The 16,851-nt window shown below is 53.0% G+C and overlaps 3 long non-coding RNA genes across 6 annotated transcripts; all 3 read right to left on the bottom strand.

The window, feature by feature from the left end:
• Positions 1-349: 349 nt before the first annotated feature.
• On the bottom strand, positions 350-3,896 carry LOC121393233. 4 transcript variants are annotated; one of them, XR_005960873.1, is made up of 5 exons: positions 3,631-3,896; positions 2,833-3,070; positions 1,431-1,668; positions 728-756; positions 350-642 (listed from the first exon to the last, which is right to left on the bottom strand). It is a non-coding gene; the product is annotated as an uncharacterized LOC121393233 (long non-coding RNA). The 4 variants fall into 4 exon arrangements; XR_005960872.1 differs by having other exon boundaries at positions 350-756; positions 1,431-1,554; positions 1,640-1,668; XR_005960874.1 differs by having other exon boundaries at positions 350-756; positions 2,833-2,956; positions 3,042-3,070.
• A 5,464-nt stretch (positions 3,897-9,360) lies between these two features.
• LOC121393232 lies at positions 9,361-10,303 on the bottom strand. The gene is made up of 3 exons (XR_005960869.1): positions 10,273-10,303; positions 9,569-9,597; positions 9,361-9,484 (listed from the first exon to the last, which is right to left on the bottom strand). It is a non-coding gene; the product is annotated as an uncharacterized LOC121393232 (long non-coding RNA).
• Positions 10,304-10,311: 8 nt separating this feature from the next.
• On the bottom strand, positions 10,312-12,935 carry LOC121403734. The gene is made up of 4 exons (XR_005967458.1): positions 12,887-12,935; positions 11,804-11,832; positions 11,594-11,717; positions 10,312-10,509 (listed from the first exon to the last, which is right to left on the bottom strand). It is a non-coding gene; the product is annotated as an uncharacterized LOC121403734 (long non-coding RNA).
• Positions 12,936-16,851: the final 3,916 nt, after the last annotated feature.

Genomic DNA, 16,851 nt, shown 5'->3' with positions numbered 1-16,851 from the left:
AGCCCATAGTAAGTGAACTGAAAGGTGAGCCTTCGAGGTGCCAGGGACATTAAAGCTTGTGGCATCAGCAGTAGAGATGAATTCATCCCATGGAATCATCACGCGCCACAAGTTTCATCCTGCGCCCTGTTAGTTACCTGACACCACAGTCAGCTCTGCCCCCAGTTCAATACTAAGTGCCACCCACAATAAGAGATGGAAAAGCCAGGGGCCCAGAGATAGAGAGCCTTAGTTCAGGGTCGATGACAGGTGACCCAAGGTGGGAGGGCCGAAGATGGGGGCCAGAGGTGGGGGCGGAAATGGCGGGGGCCAGAGGTGGGGGGGATGACAGGGGCCAGAGGTGGGGGGCAGAAGTGGGGAAGGCTGATGGCAGGGGTCTGAGTATAGGAGGGCCGATGGCGGGGGCCCTAGGTGGAGAGCACAGAGGGTGGAGGCAAAAGGGACCCGCAGATCAGTACATTTCAATTTTTTTTTTTCTAAAACAGACAGATCAAAGGTTCTCTCAAATCAAACATTACCTTTTGGTATGTAGAGGCACCGTCTTTGCTTTACCATATGCTGAATTCTGGACACAATTCCTCAAAGAAGTCCGCGGTTGGGCGTTGAAGGAAAGAAATAGGTTCACAGATTTCTTAGCAAAATCTCAAAGACAAGTAACAAAACACAGAGTGACTATTTATGTGCAACTATACAAAAGCTGCACCACGTTTATGAAGAAGATATTTACCTCCACATTTTCATAAGATCAAACACCAGCTTTTCAGCATAAGAAAGAATGTATGATAGAAATACTGCAGATAGCCCATAGTAAGTGAACTGAAAGGTGAGCCTTCGAGGTGCCAGGGACATTAAAGCTTGTGGCATCAGCAGTAGAGATGAATTCATCCCATGGAATCATCACGCGCCACAAGTTTCATCCTGCGCCCTGTTAGTTACCTGACACCACAGTCAGCTCTGCCCCCAGTTCAATACTAAGTGCCACCCACAATTAGAGATGGAAAAGCCAGGGGCCCAGAGATAGAGAGCCTTAGTTCAGGGTCGATGACAGGTGACCCAAGGTGGGAGGGCCGAAGATGGGGGCCAGAGGTGGGGGGGGCAATGACGGGGGCCAGAGGTGGGAGGGAAATGATGGGGGCCAGAGGTGGGGCGGGGCAATGATGGGGGCCAGAGGTGGGGGGGAAATGGCGGAGGCCAGAGGTGTGGGGGGGGAAATGGCGGGGGCCAGAGGTGGGGGGGATGACGGGGGCCAGAGGTGGGGGGGCAGAAGTGGGGAAGGCTGATGGCAGGGGTCTGAGTATAGGAGGGCCGATGGCGGGGGCCCTAGGTGCAGAGCACAGAGGGTGGAGGCAAAAGGGACCCGCAGATCAGTACATTTCAATTCTTTTTTTCTAAAACAGACAGATCAAAGGTTCTCTCAAATCAAACATTACCTTTTGGTATGTAGAGGCACCGTCTTTGCTTTACCATATGCTGAATTCTGGACACAATTCCTCAAAGAAGTCCGCGGTTGGGCGTTGAAGGAAAGAAATAGGTTCACAGATTTCTTAGCAAAATCTCAAAGACAAGTAACAAAACACAGAGTGACTATTTATGTGCAACTATACAAAAGCTGCACCACGTTTATGAAGAAGATATTTACCTCCACATTTTCATAAGATCAAACACCAGCTGAAAAGCATAAGAAAGAATGTATGATAGAAATAATGCAGATAGCCCATAGTAAGTGAACTGAAAGGTGAGCCTTCGAGGTGCCAGGGACATTAAAGCTTGTGGCATCAGCAGTAGAGATGAATTCATCCCATGGAATCATCACGCGCCACAAGTTTCATCCTGCGCCCTGTTAGTTACCTGACACCACAGTCAGCTCTGCCCCCAGTTCAATACTAAGTGCCACCCACAATTAGAGATGGAAAAGCCAGGGGCCCAGAGATAGAGAGCCTTAGTTCATGGTCGATGACAGGTGACCCAAGGTGGGAGGGCCGAAGATGGGGGCCAGAGGTGGGGGGGGCAATGACAGGGGCCAGAGGTGGGAGGGAAATGATGGGGGCCAGAGGTGGGGCGGGGCAATGATGGAGGCCAGAGGTGTGGGGGGGGAAATGGCGGGGGCCAGAGGTGGGGGGGTAAATGGCGAAGGCCAGAGGTGGGGGGGAAATGGCGCGGGGCCAGAGGTGGGGGGGATGACGGGGGCCAGAAGTGGGGGGGGCAATGACGGTTGCCAGAGGTGGGGGGGAAATGGCAGAGGCCAGAGGTGGTGGGGGCAATGACGGGGGCCAGAGGTGGGCGGGGGAATGAGGGGGGCCAGACGTGGGGGGGAAATGGTGGGGGCCAGAGGTGGGGGGAATGGTGGGGGCCAGAGGTGGGGGGGAATGACGGGGGCCAGATGTGGGGGGGCAATGACGGGTGCCAGAGGTGGGGGGGAATGGCGGGGGCCAGAGATGGGGGTGAATGATGGGGGCCAGAGGTGGGGCGGGGCAATGATGGGGGCCAGAGGTGGGGGGGAATGGCGGGGGCCAGAGATGGGGGTGAATGATGGGGGCCAGAGGTGGGGCGGGGCAATGATGGGGGCCAGAGGTGGGGGGGAAATGGCGGAGGCCACAGGTGTGGGGGGGGAAATGGCGGGGGCCAGAGGTGGGGGGGATGACGGGGGCCAGAGGTGGGGGGGGCAGAAGTGGGGAAGGCTGATGGCAGGGGTCTGAGTATAGGAGGGCCGATGGCGGGGGCCCTAGGTGGAGAGCACAGAGGGTGGAGGCAAAAGGGACCCGCAGATCAGTACATTTCAATTCTTTTTTTCTAAAACAGACAGATTAAAAGTTCTCTCAAATCAAACATTACCTTTTGGTATGTAGAGGCACCGTCTTTGCTTTACCATATGCTGAATTCTGGACACAATTCCTCAAAGAAGTCCGCGGTTGGGCGTTGAAGGAAAGAAATAGGTTCACAGATTTCTTAGCAAAATCTCAAAGACAAGTAACAAAACACAGAGTGACTATTTATGTGCAACTATACAAAAGCTGCACCACGTTTATGAAGAAGATATTTACCTCCACATTTTCATAAGATCAAACACCAGCTGAAAAGCATAAGAAAGAATGTATGATAGAAATAATGCAGATAGCCCATAGTAAGTGAACTGAAAGGTGAGCCTTCGAGGTGCCAGGGACATTAAAGCTTGTGGCATCAGCAGTAGAGATGAATTCATCCCATGGAATCATCACGCGCCACAAGTTTCATCCTGCGCCCTGTTAGTTACCTGACACCACAGTCAGCTCTGCCCCCAGTTCAATACTAAGTGCCACCCACAATTAGAGATGGAAAAGCCAGGGGCCCAGAGATAGAGAGCCTTAGTTCAGGGTCGATGACAGGTGACCCAAGGTGGGAGGGCCGAAGATGGGGGCCAGAGGTGGGGGCGGAAATGGCGGGGGCCAGAGGTGGGGGGATGACGGGGGCCAGAGGTGGGGCGGCAGAAGTGGGGAAGGCTGATGGCAGGGGTCTGAGTATAGGAGGGCCGATGGCGGGGGCCCTAGGTGGAGAGCACAGAGGGTGGAGGCAAAAGGGACCCGCAGATCAGTACATTTCAATTCTTTTTTTCTAAAACAGACAGATTAAAAGTTCTCTCAAATCAAACATTACCTTTTGGTATGTAGAGGCACCGTCTTTGCTTTACCATATGCTGAATTCTGGACACAATTCCTCAAAGAAGTCCGCGGTTGGGCGTTGAAGGAAAGAAATAGGTTCACAGATTTCTTAGCAAAATCTCAAAGACAAGTAACAAAACACAGAGTGACTATTTATGTGCAACTATACAAAAGCTGCACCACGTTTATGAAGAAGATATTTACCTCCACATTTTCATAAGATCAAACACCAGCTTTTCAGCATAAGAAAGAATGTATGATAGAAATACTGCAGATAGCCCATAGTAAGTGAACTGAAAGGTGAGCCTTCGAGGTGCCAGGGACATTAAAGCTTGTGGCATCAGCAGTAGAGATGAATTCATCCCATGGAATCATCACGCGCCACAAGTTTCATCCTGCGCCCTGTTAGTTACCTGACACCACAGTCAGCTCTGCCCCCAGTTCAATACTAAGTGCCACCCACAATTAGAGATGGAAAAGCCAGGGGCCCAGAGATAGAGAGCCTTAGTTCAGGGTCGATGACAGGTGACCCAAGGTGGGAGGGCCGAAGATGGGGGCCAGAGGTGGGGGCAATGACGGGGCCAGAGGTGGGAGGGAAATGATGGGGGCCAGAGGTGGGGCGGGGCAATGATGGGGGCCAGAGGTGGGGGGGAAATGGCGAAGGCCAAAGGTGTGGGGGGGGAAATGGCGGGGGCCAGAGGTGGGGGGGAATGACGGGGGCCAGAGGTGGGGGGGCAGAAGTGGGGAAGGCTGATGGCAGGGTCTGAGTATAGGAGGGCCGATGGCGGGGGCCCTAGGTGCAGAGCACAGAGGGTGGAGGCAAAAGGGACCCGCAGATCAGTACATTTCAATTCTTTTTTTCTAAAACAGACAGATTAAAAGTTCTCTCAAATCAAACATTACCTTTGGTATGTAGAGGCACCGTCTTTGCTTTACCATATGCTGAATTCTGGACACAATTCCTCAAAGAAGTCCGCGGTTGGGCGTTGAAGGAAAGAAATAGGTTCACAGATTTCTTAGCAAAATCTCAAAGACAAGTAACAAAACACAGAGTGACTATTTATGTGCAACTATACAAAAGCTGCACCACGTTTATGAAGAAGATATTTACCTCCACATTTTCATAAGATCAAACACCAGCTTTTCAGCATAAGAAAGAATGTATGATAGAAATAATGCAGATAGCCCATAGTAAGTGAACTGAAAGGTGAGCCTTCGAGGTGACAGGGACATTAAAGCTTGTGGCATCAGCAGTAGAGATGAATTCATCCCATGGAATCATCACGCGCCACAAGTTTCATCCTGCGCCCTGTTAGTTACCTGACACCACAGTCAGCTCTGCCCCCAGTTCAATACTAAGTGCCACCACAATTAGAGATGGAAAAGCCAGGGGCCAGAGATAGAGAGCCTTAGTTCAGGGTCGATGACAGGTGACCCAAGGTGGGAGGGCCGAAGATGGGGGCCAGAGGTGGGGGGGCAATGACGGGGGCCAGAGGTGGGAGGGAAATGATGGGGACAGAGGTGGGGCAGGGCAATGATGGGGGCCAGAGGTGGGGGGGAAATGGCGGAGGCCAGAGGTGTGGGGGGGAAATGGCGGGGGCCAGAGGTGGGGGGGATGACGGGGGCCAGAGGTGGGGGGGCAGAAGTGGGGAAGGCTGATGGCAGGGGTCTGAGTATAGGAGGGCCGATGGCGGGGGCCCTAGGTGGAGAGCACAGAGGGTGGAGGCAAAAGGGACCCGCAGATCAGTACATTTCAATTCTTTTTTTCTAAAACAGACAGATCAAAGGTTCTCTCAAATCAAACATTACCTTTTGGTATGTAGAGGCACCGTCTTTGCTTTACCATATGCTGAATTCTGGACACAATTTCCTCAAAGAAGTCCGCGGTTGGGCGTTGAAGGAAAGAAATAGGTTCACAGATTTCTTAGCAAAATCTCAAAGACAAGTAACAAAACACAGAGTGACTATTTATGTGCAACTATACAAAAGCTGCACCACGTTTATGAAGAAGATATTTACCTCCACATTTTCATAAGATCAAACACCAGCTGAAAAGCATAAGAAAGAATGTATGATAGAAATAATGGCAGATAGCCCATAGTAAGTGAACTGAAAGGTGAGCCTTCGAGGTGCCAGGGACATTAAAGCTTGTGGCATCAGCAGTAGAGATGAATTCATCCCATGGAATCATCACGCGCCACAAGTTTCATCCTGCGCCCTGTTAGTTACCTGACACCACAGTCAGCTCTGCCCCCAGTTCAATACTAAGTGCCACCCACAATTAGAGATGGAAAAGCCAGGGGCCCAGAGATAGAGAGCCTTAAGTTCAGGGTCGATGACAGGTGACCCAAGGTGGGAGGGCCGAAGATGGGGCCAGAGGTGGGGGGGGCAATGACGGGGGCCAGAGGCGGGAGGGAAATGATGGGGGCCAGAGGTGGGGCGGGGCAATGATGGGGGCCAGAGGTGGGGGGGAAATGGCGGAGGCCAGAGGTGTGGGGGGGGAAATGGCGGGGGCCAGAGGTGGGGGGGAATGACGGGGGCCAGAGGTGGGGGGGGCAGAAGTGGGGAAGGCTGATGGCAGGGGTCTGAGTATACGAGGGCCGATGGCGGGGGCCCTAGGTGCAGAGCACAGAGGGTGGAGGCAAAAGGGACCCGCAGATCAGTACATTTCAATTCTTTTTTTCTAAAACAGACAGATCAAAGGTTCTCTCAAATCAAACATTACCTTTTGGTATGTAGAGGCACCGTCTTTGCTTTACCATATGCTGAATTCTGGACACAATTCCTCAAAGAAGTCCGCGGTTGGGCGTTGAAGGAAAGAAATAGGTTCACAGATTTCTTAGCAAAATCTCAAAGACAAGTAACAAAACACAGAGTGACTATTTATGTGCAACTATACAAAAGCTGCACCACGTTTATGAAGAAGATATTTACCTCCACATTTTCATAAGATCAAACATCAGCTGAAAAGCATAAGAAAGAATGTATGATAGAAATAATGCAGATAGCCCATAGTAAGTGAACTGAAAGGTGAGCCTTCGAGGTGCCAGGGACATTAAAGCTTGTGGCATCAGCAGTAGAGATGAATTCATCCCATGGAATCATCACGCGCCACAAGTTTTATCCTGCGCCCTGTTAGTTACCTGACACCACAGTCAGCTCTGCCCCCAGTTCAATACTAAGTGCCACCCACAATTAGAGATGGAAAAGCCAGGGGCCCAGAGATAGAGAGCCTTAGTTCAGGGTCGATGACAGGTGACCCAAGGTGGGAGGGCCGAAGATGGGGGCCAGAGGTGGGGGCGGAAATGGCGGGGGCCAGAGGTGGGGGGGATGACGGGGGCCAGAGGTGGGGGGGCAGAAGTGGGGAAGGCTGATGGCAGGGGTCCTGAGTATAGGAGGGCCGATGGCGGGGGCCCTAGGTGCAGAGCACAGAGGGTGGAGGCAAAAGGGACCCGCAGATCAGTACATTTCAATTCTTTTTTTCTAAAACAGACAGATCAAAGGTTCTCTCAAATCAAACATTACCTTTTGGTATGTAGAGGCACCGTCTTTGCTTTACCATATGCTGAATTCTGGACACAATTCCTCAAAGAAGTCCGCGGTTGGGCGTTGAAGGAAAGAAATAGGTTCACAGATTTCTTAGCAAAATCTCAAAGACAAGTAACAAAACACAGAGTGACTATTTATGTGCAACTATACAAAAGCTGCACCACGTTTATGAAGAAGATATTTACCTCCACATTTTCATAAGATCAAACACCAGCTGAAAAGCATAAGAAAGAATGTATGATAGAAATAATGCAGATAGCCCATAGTAAGTGAACTGAAAGGTGAGCCTTCGAGGTGCCAGGGACATTAAAGCTTGTGGCATCAGCAGTAGAGATGAATTCATCCCATGGAATCATCACGCGCCACAAGTTTCATCCTGCGCCCTGTTAGTTACCTGACACCACAGTCAGCTCTGCCCCCAGTTCAATACTAAGTGCCACCCACAATTAGAGATGGAAAAGCCAGGGGCCCAGAGATAGAGAGCCTTAGTTCATGGTCGATGACAGGTGACCCAAGGTGGGAGGGCCGAAGATGGGGGCCAGAGGTGGGGGGGGCAATGACAGGGGCCAGAGGTGGGAGGGAAATGATGGGGCCAGAGGTGGGGCGGGGCAATGATGGAGGCCAGAGGTGTGGGGGGGGGAAATGGCGGGGGCCAGAGGTGGGGGGGTAAATGGCGAAGGCCAGAGGTGGGGGGGAAATGGCGCGGGGCCAGAGGTGGGGGGGATGACGGGGGCCAGAAGTGGGGGGGGCAATGACGGTTGCCAGAGGTGGGGGGGAAATGGCAGAGGCCAGAGGTGGTGGGGGCAATGACGGGGGCCAGAGGTGGGCGGGGGAATGAGGGGGGCCAGACGTGGGGGGGAAATGGTGGGGGCCAGAGGTGGGGGGAATGGTGGGGGCCAGAGGTGGGGGGAATGACGGGGGCCAGATGTGGGGGGGCAATGACGGGGTGCCAGAGGTGGGGGGAATGGCGGGGGCCAGAGATGGGGGGTGAATGATGGGGGCCAGAGGTGGGGCGGGGCAATGATGGGGGCCAGAGGTGGGGGGGAATGGCGGGGGCCAGAGATGGGGGTGAATGATGGGGGCCAGAGGTGGGGCGGGGCAATGATGGGGGCCAGAGGTGGGGGGGAAATGGCGGAGGCCACAGGTGTGGGGGGGGAAATGGCGGGGGCCAGAGGTGGGGGGGATGACGGGGGCCAGAGGTGGGGGGGCAGAAGTGGGGAAGGCTGATGGCAGGGGTCTGAGTATAGGAGGGCCGATGGCGGGGGCCCTAGGTGGAGAGCACAGAGGGTGGAGGCAAAAGGGACCCGCAGATCAGTACATTTCAATTCTTTTTTTTCTAAAACAGACAGATTAAAAGTTCTCTCAAATCAAACATTACCTTTTGGTATGTAGAGGCACCGTCTTTGCTTTACCATATGCTGAATTCTGGACACAATTCCTCAAAGAAGTCCGCGGTTGGGCGTTGAAGGAAAGAATAGGTTCACAGATTTCTTAGCAAAATCTCAAAGACAAGTAACAAAACACAGAGTGACTATTTATGTGCAACTATACAAAAGCTGCACCACGTTTATGAAGAAGATATTTACCTCCACATTTTCATAAGATCAAACCACCAGCTGAAAAGCATAAGAAAGAATGTATGATAGAAATAATGCAGATAGCCCATAGTAAGTGAACTGAAAGGTGAGCCTTCGAGGTGCCAGGGACATTAAAGCTTGTGGCATCAGCAGTAGAGATGAATTCATCCCATGGAATCATCACGCGCCACAAGTTTCATCCTGCGCCCTGTTAGTTACCTGACACCACAGTCAGCTCTGCCCCCAGTTCAATACTAAGTGCCACCCACAATTAGAGATGGAAAAGCCAGGGGCCCAGAGATAGAGAGCCTTAGTTCAGGGTCGATGACAGGTGACCCAAGGTGGGAGGGCCGAAGATGGGGGCCAGAGGTGGGGGCGGAAATGGCGGGGGCCAGAGGTGGGGGGGATGACGGGGGCCAGAGGTGGGGGGCAGAAGTGGGGAAGGCTGATGGCAGGGGTCTGAGTATAGGAGGGCCGATGGCGGGGGCCCTAGGTGGAGAGCACAGAGGGTGGAGGCAAAAGGGACCCGCAGATCAGTACATTTCAATTCTTTTTTTCTAAACAGACAGATCAAAGGTTCTCTCAAATCAAAACATTACCTTTTGGTATGTAGAGGCACCGTCTTTGCTTTACCATATGCTGAATTCTGGACACAATTCCTCAAAGAAGTCCGCGGTTGGGCGTTGAAGGAAAGAAATAGGTTCACAGATTTCTTAGCAAAATCTCAAAGACAAGTAACAAAACACAGAGTGACTATTTATGTGCAACTATACAAAGCTGCACCACGTTTATGAAGAAGATATTTACCTCCACATTTTCATAAGATCAAACACCAGCTTTTCAGCATAAGAAAGAATGTATGATAGAATACTGCAGATAGCCCATAGTAAGTGAACTGAAAGGTGAGCCTTCGAGGTGCCAGGGACATTAAAGCTTGTGGCATCAGCAGTAGAGATGAATTCATCCCATGGAATCATCACGCGCCACAAGTTTCATCCTGCGCCCTGTTAGTTACCTGACACCACAGTCAGCTCTGCCCCCAGTTCAATACTAAGTGCCACCCACAATTAGAGATGGAAAAGCCAGGGGCCCAGAGATAGAGAGCCTTAGTTCAGGGTCGATGACAGGTGACCCAAGGTGGGAGGGCCGAAGATGGGGGCCAGAGGTGGGGGGGGGCAATGACAGGGCCAGAGGTGTGAGGGAAATGATGGGGGCCAGAGGTGGGGCGGGGCAATGATGGGGGCCAGAGGTGGGGGGGAAATGGCGGAGGCCAGAGGTGTGGGGGGGGAAATGGCGGGGGCCAGAGGTGGGGGGGGAATGACGGGGGCCAGAGGTGGGGGGGCAGAAGTGGGGAAGGCTGATGGCAGGGGTCTGAGTATAGGAGGGCCGATGGCGGGGGCCCTAGGTGCAGAGCACAGAGGGTGGAGGCAAAAGGGACCCGCAGATCAGTACATTTCAATTCTTTTTTTCTAAAACAGACAGATCAAAGGTTCTCTCAAATCAAACATTACCTTTTGGTATGTAGAGGCACCGTCTTTGCTTTACATATGCTGAATTCTGGACACAATTCCTCAAAGAAGTCCGCGGTTGGGCGTTGAAGGAAAGAAATAGGTTCACAGATTTCTTAGCAAAATCTCAAAGACAAGTAACAAAACACAGAGTGACTATTTATGTGCAACTATACAAAAGCTGCACCACGTTTATGAAGAAGATATTTACCTCCACATTTTCATAAGATCAAACACCAGCTGAAAAGCATAAGAAAGAATGTATGATAGAAATAATGCAGATAGCCCATAGTAAGTGAACTGAAAGGTGAGCCTTCGAGGTGCCAGGGACATTAAAGCTTGTGGCATCAGCAGTTAGAGATGAATTCATCCCATGGAATCATCACGCGCCACAAGTTTCATCCTGCGCCCTGTTAGTTACCTGACACCACAGTCAGCTCTGCCCCCAGTTCAATACTAAGTGCCACCCACAATTAGAGATGGAAAAGCCAGGGGCCCAGAGATAGAGAGCCTTAGTTCAGGGTCGATGACAGGTGACCCAAGGTGGGAGGGCCGAAGATGGGGGCCAGAGGTGGGGGGGGCAATGACAGGGGCCAGAGGTGGGAGGGAAATGATGGGGGCCCAGAGGTGGGGCGGGGCAATGATGGAGGCCAGAGGTGTGGGGGGGGAAATGGCGGGGGCCAGAATGTGGGGGGGTAAATGGCGAAGGCCAGAGGTGGGGGGGAAATGGCGCGGGGCCAGAGGTGGGGGGGATGACGGGGGCCAGAAGTGGGGGGGGCAATGACGGTTGCCAGAGGTGGGGGGGAAATGGCAGAGGCCAGAGGTGGTGGGGGCAATGACGGGGGCCAGAGGTGGGCGGGGGAATGAGGGGGGCCAGACGTGGGGGGGAAATGGTGGGGGCCAGAGGTGGGGGAATGGTGGGGGCCAGAGGTGGGGGGGAATGACGGGGGCCAGATGTGGGGGGGCAATGATGGGTGCCAGAGGTGGGGGGGAATGGCGGGGGCCAGAGATGGGGGTGAATGATGGGGGCCAGAGGTGGGGCGGGGCAATGATGGGGGCCAGAGGTGGGGCGGGAATGGCGGAGGCCAGAGGTGTGGGGGGGGAAATGGCGGGGGCCAGAGGTGGGGGGATGACGGGGGCCAGAGGTGGGGGGGCAGAAGTGGGGAAGGCTGATGGCAGGGGTCTGAGTATAGGAGGGCCGATGGCGGGGGCCCTAGGTGCAGAGCACAGAGGGTGGAGGCAAAAGGGACCCGCAGATCAGTACATTTCAATTCTTTTTTTCTAAAACAGACAGATCAAAAGGTTCTCTCAAATCAAACATTACCTTTTGGTATGTAGAGGCACCGTCTTTGCTTTACCATATGCTGAATTCTGGACACAATTCCTCAAAGAAGTCCGCGGTTGGGCGTTGAAGGAAAGAAATAGGTTCACAGATTTCTTAGCAAAATCTCAAAGACAAGTAACAAAACACAGAGTGGACTATTTATGTGCAACTATACAAAAGCTGCACCACGTTTATGAAGAAGATATTTACCTCCACATTTTCATAAGATCAAACACCAGCTGGAAAAGCAATAAGAAAGAATGTATGATAGAAATAATGCAGATAGCCCATAGTAAGTGAACTGAAAGGTGAGCCTTCGAGGTGCCAGGGACATTAAAGCTTGTGGCATCAGCAGTAGAGATGAATTCATCCCATGGAATCATCACGCGCCACAAGTTTCATCCTGCGCCCTGTTAGTTACCTGACACCACAGTCAGCTCTGCCCCCAGTTCAATACTAAGTGCCACCCACAATTAGAGATGGAAAAGCCAGGGGCCCAGAGATAGAGAGCCTTAGTTCAGGGTCGATGACAGGTGACCCAAGGTGGGAGGGCCGAAGATGGGGGCCAGAGGTGGGGGGGGCAATGACAGGGGCCAGAGGTGGGAGGGAAATGATGGGGGCCAGAGGTGGGGCGGGGCAATGATGGAGGCCAGAGGTGTGGGGGGGGAAATGGCGGGGGCCAGAGGTGGGGGGGTAAATGGCGAAGGCCAGAGGTGGGGGGGAAATGGCGCGGGGCCAGAGGTGGGGGGATGACGGGGGCCAGAAGTGGGGGGGCAATGACGGTTGCCAGAGGTGGGGGGGAAATGGCAGAGGCCAGAGGTGGTGGGGGCAATGACGGGGGCCAGAGGTGGGCGGGGGAATGAGGGGGGCCAGACGTGGGGGGGAAATGGTGGGGGCCAGAGGTGGGGGGAATGGTGGGGGCCAGAGGTGGGGGGGAATGACGGGGGCCAGATGTGGGGGGGGCAATGATGGGTGCCAGAGGTGGGGGGGGAATGGCGGGGGCCAGAGATGGGGGTGAATGATGGGGGCCAGAGGTGGGGGGGAAATGATGGGGGCCAGAGGTGGGGGCGGAAATGGCGGGGGGCCAGAGGTGGGGGGAATGACGGGGCCAGAGGTGGGGGGGCAGAAGTGGGTTAGGCTGATGGCAGGGGGTCTGAGTATAGGAGGGCCGATGGCGGGGGCCCTAGGTGGAGAGCACAGAGGGTGGAGGCAAAAGGGACCCGCAGATCAGTACATTTCAATTCTTTTTTTCTAAAACAGACAGATCAAAGGTTCTCTCAAATCAAACATTACCTTTTGGTATGTAGAGGCACCGTCTTTGCTTTACCTTATGCTGAATTCTGGACACAATTCCTCAAAGAAGTCCGCGGTTGGGCGTTGAAGGAAAGAAATAGTTCACAGACTTTCTTAGCAAAATCTCACAGACAAGTAACAAAACACAGAGTGACTATTTATGTGCAACTATACAAAAGCTGCACCACGTTTATGAAGAAGATATTTACCTCCACATTTTCATAAGATCAAACACCAGCTGAAAAGCATAAGAAAGAATGTATGATAGAAATACTGCAGATAGCCCCATAGTAAGTGAACTGAAAGGTGAGCCTTCGAGGTGCCAGGGACATTAAAAGCTTGTGGCATCAACAGTAGAGATGAATTCATCCCATGGAATCATCACGCGCCACAAGTTTCATCCTGCGCCCTGTTAGTTACCTGACACCAGAGTCAGCTCTGCCCCCAGTTCAATACTAAGTGCCACCCACAATTAGAGATGGAAAAGCCAGGGGCCCAGAGATAGAGAGCCTTAGTTCAGGGTCGATGACAGGTGACCCAAGGTGGGAGGGCCGAAGATGGGGGCCAGAGGTGGGGGGCAATGACGGGGGCCAGAGGTGGGAGGGAAATGATGGGGGACAGAGGTGGGGCGGGGCAATGATGGGGGCCAGAGGTGGGGGGGGAAATGGCGGAGGCCAGAGGTTGTGGGGGGGGAAATGGCGGGGCCAGAGGTGGGGGGGAATGACGGGGGGCCAGAGGTGGGGGGGCAGAAGTGGGGAAGGCTGATGGCAGGGGTCTGAGTATAGGAGGGCCGATGGCGGGGGCCCTAGGTGGAGAGCACAGAGGGTGGAGGCAAAAGGGACCCGCAGATCAGTATATTTCAATTCTTTTTTTCTAAAACAGACAGATCAAAGGTTCTCTCAAATCAAACACTACCCTTTGGTATGTAGAGGCACCGTCTTTGCTTTAACATATGCCTGAATTCTGGACACAATTCCTCAAAGAAGTCCGCGGTTGGGCGTTGAAGGAAAGAAATAGGTTTCACAGATTTCTTAGCAAAATCTCAAAGACAATAACAAAACACAGAGTGACTATTTATGTGCAACTATACAAAAGCTGCACCACGTTTATGAAGAAGATATTTACCTCCACATTTTTCATAAGATCAAACACCAGCTGAAAAGCATAAGAAAGAATGTATGATAGAAATAATGCAGATAGCCCATAGTAAGTGAACTGAAAGGTGAGCCTTCGAGGTGCCAGGGACATTAAAGCTTGTGGCATCAGCAGAAGAGATGAATTCATCCCATGGAATCATCACGCGCCACAAGTTTCTTCCTGCGCCCTGTTAGTTACCTGACACCACAGTCAGCTCTGCCCCCAGTTCAATACTAAGTGCCACCCACAATTAGAGATGGAAAAGCCAGGGGCCCAGAGATAGAGAGCCTTAGTTCAGGGTCGATGACAGGTGACCCAAGGTGGGAGGGCCGAAGATGGGGGCAGAGGTGGGGGGGGCAATGACAGGGCCCAGAGGTTGGGAGGGGAAATGTGGGGCCAGAGGTGGGGCGGGGCAATGAAATGGAGGGCCAGAAGGTGGGAAGGGAAATATGGGGGTCAGAGGTGGGGGCGGGGCAATGAATGGGGGCCAGAGTGGGGGGGGGGGAAATGGCGGGAGGCCTAGATAGGTGTGGGGGGGAAATGGCGGGGGCCAAGAGGTGGGGGGGAATGACTGGGGGCCAAGAGGTGGGGGGATTGACGGGGGCCAGAGGTGGGGGGTAATGGCGAAGGCCAGGAGGTGGGCGGGGAATGGCGCGGGGCCCAGAGGTGGGGGGGATGACGGGGGCGGCAGAAGTGGGGGGGGCAATGATGGTTTTCCAGAAGGTGGGGGAAAATGGCAGAGGTCAGAGGTGGTGGGGCATTGAACGGGGGCCTAGAGGTGGGGGCGGCGGCAATGATGGGGGCCAGAGGTGGGGGGTAAATGGCGGAGGCCAGAGGTGTGGGGGGGAAATGGCGGGGGCCAGAGGTGGGGGATGCGGGGGCCAAGAGGTGGGGGGATGACGGGGGCCAGAGGTGGGGGAAATGGCGGGGGCCAGAGGTGGGGGGGGTAAAACTGGCGAAGGCCAGAGGTGGGGCGGGAAATGGCGCGGGGGCGCAGAGGTGGGGGGATGACGGGGGCTCAGAGTGGGGGGGGCATGCGGTTTGCCAGAGGTGGGGGGGAAATGGCAGAGGCCAGAGGTGGTGGGGGCAATGACGGGGGCCAGAGGTGGGCGGGGGAATGAGGGGGGCCAAGACGTGGGGGGGAATGGTGGGGCCAGAGGTGGGGGGGAATGACGGGGGCGCAGATGTGGGGGGAACAATGATGGGGGCCCAGAGGTGGGGGGGGAATGGGTGGGGGCCAGAGATGAAGGTGAATTGATAGGGGGCTAGAGGTGGGGGGCAATGATGGGGGCATGAGGGTGGGGGCCCGGAAATGGCGGGGGCCAGGGAAGGTGGGGGGGGAAATGACGGGGGCCAGAGGTGGGGGGGCAGAATGTTGGGGAAGGCTTGATGGCAGGGGTCTGAGTAATGGAGGGATGATGGCGGGGGCCTCTAGGTGGAGAGCGCACAGAGGTGTGGAGGCAAAAGGGACCCGCAGATCTTTCCCACTGGGACTCAGGATGACGACCCTGCATCATTTTATACCAAACCTGATGGGTTGAGCAGCTGGCTCTTCTACGAATGACAGGGGCTCTTACACAGACTCTCGATGCACGACATCCACAGTCGGTATCTGCAAGAAGGAATATACAACATTCGTTGCTTCTCTTTCATACTATTTACTATTTGTAGGGTTCTGACTAAGACAATATAGTGGCAGTCCCAGGTGCACTGACCTAGGAGTGTTGCGGGTATATTTGCAATGTACTGTACAGTGGACTTATAAAAAGAGGCTTTCTTAACTCTTTACCCTGCCTTGCCCAGACAGAACAGCCCAAGCACCACACATTTTGTCACAGTCTGGCTAAAGGGGATGGGGGTTTGGCGTTTCACAGATATACCTCCAGCCAACAGCACTGAAGGAGAAAGGACCTGCTGAATTACAGAAAATAGCAATGATTGGTTACTTCAGGAGAAGGCAAATGAAAATGTCTCTATATATGGAAGGAAAGCCACATCATGAGCAAATACACTTACTGGACTTGTAATTAAAGGCACCTGGGGAAATACAATAACAGGTGAGTGGGCACAAAAGTGAAAGAATACGTTGAGACTGCAGTTGGTACTTTTTTTTTTTGAAAAACGGTTTGAATACTCCTTTAAAGTAAATATGCCTACTTATGCGCAGGTTCAAATCATCACAGAATAAGCCTGATCTTGGGGTGCAGCAATGAGTTTCCTCCAGATAAGAGCTGCTCAGTGATGGACTTACACGATTGTGGCTTGAAAGGAGGTGGAATCTTTTCCTGTTCTGCACCACGCTGCCCAGTCAACGATTTATAAAAACGGGTGTTTCCTTATATCCCCCGATTGTGCCCAGGCGCTTGTCTGGGATTCTCTCTCAAGGAGCTTAAAATGGAAAAAAAACTCATTAACTAGATGTTCAAATGGATAAGTGGCTACACCAATTACCAGGAGGGTTTATTCTAGGTTTTACACCAGAAATAGTAGGATTATGTCAGCAGTGAGTACAATATGTTAATGATGAGGGTGTCCTGGCAATTTCTCTGCTGTTGTGTAAACATAACTAGCGACATGCAGGCTGTTCCCATACTGAGGGAATACAACAGCTCACATTATGCTCACTCACCCCCAGGCGTTTCCCTCATAAGAAATGATCACTCCGTAATATTTCTTCAATCATTTTTCATAAATCATTTATCTGGGACTTCTGCGAGTATGCCCATCCCATCCTCAGTTTTGTATCATTTCCAAGATTTCAATGTAATTAAAGTTGAAATGAAAAGTTCTGTAGGAATGCAAAGGATAACCATCTCATTGCCCATTAT

This window comes from Xenopus laevis, chromosome 4S, assembly GCF_017654675.1.
Source record: "Xenopus laevis strain J_2021 chromosome 4S, Xenopus_laevis_v10.1, whole genome shotgun sequence".
Taxonomy (NCBI): domain Eukaryota; kingdom Metazoa; phylum Chordata; class Amphibia; order Anura; family Pipidae; genus Xenopus; species Xenopus laevis.
The sequence above is the reverse complement of the archived record's forward strand: the minus strand, read 5'-3'. Positions and strand labels throughout refer to the sequence as shown.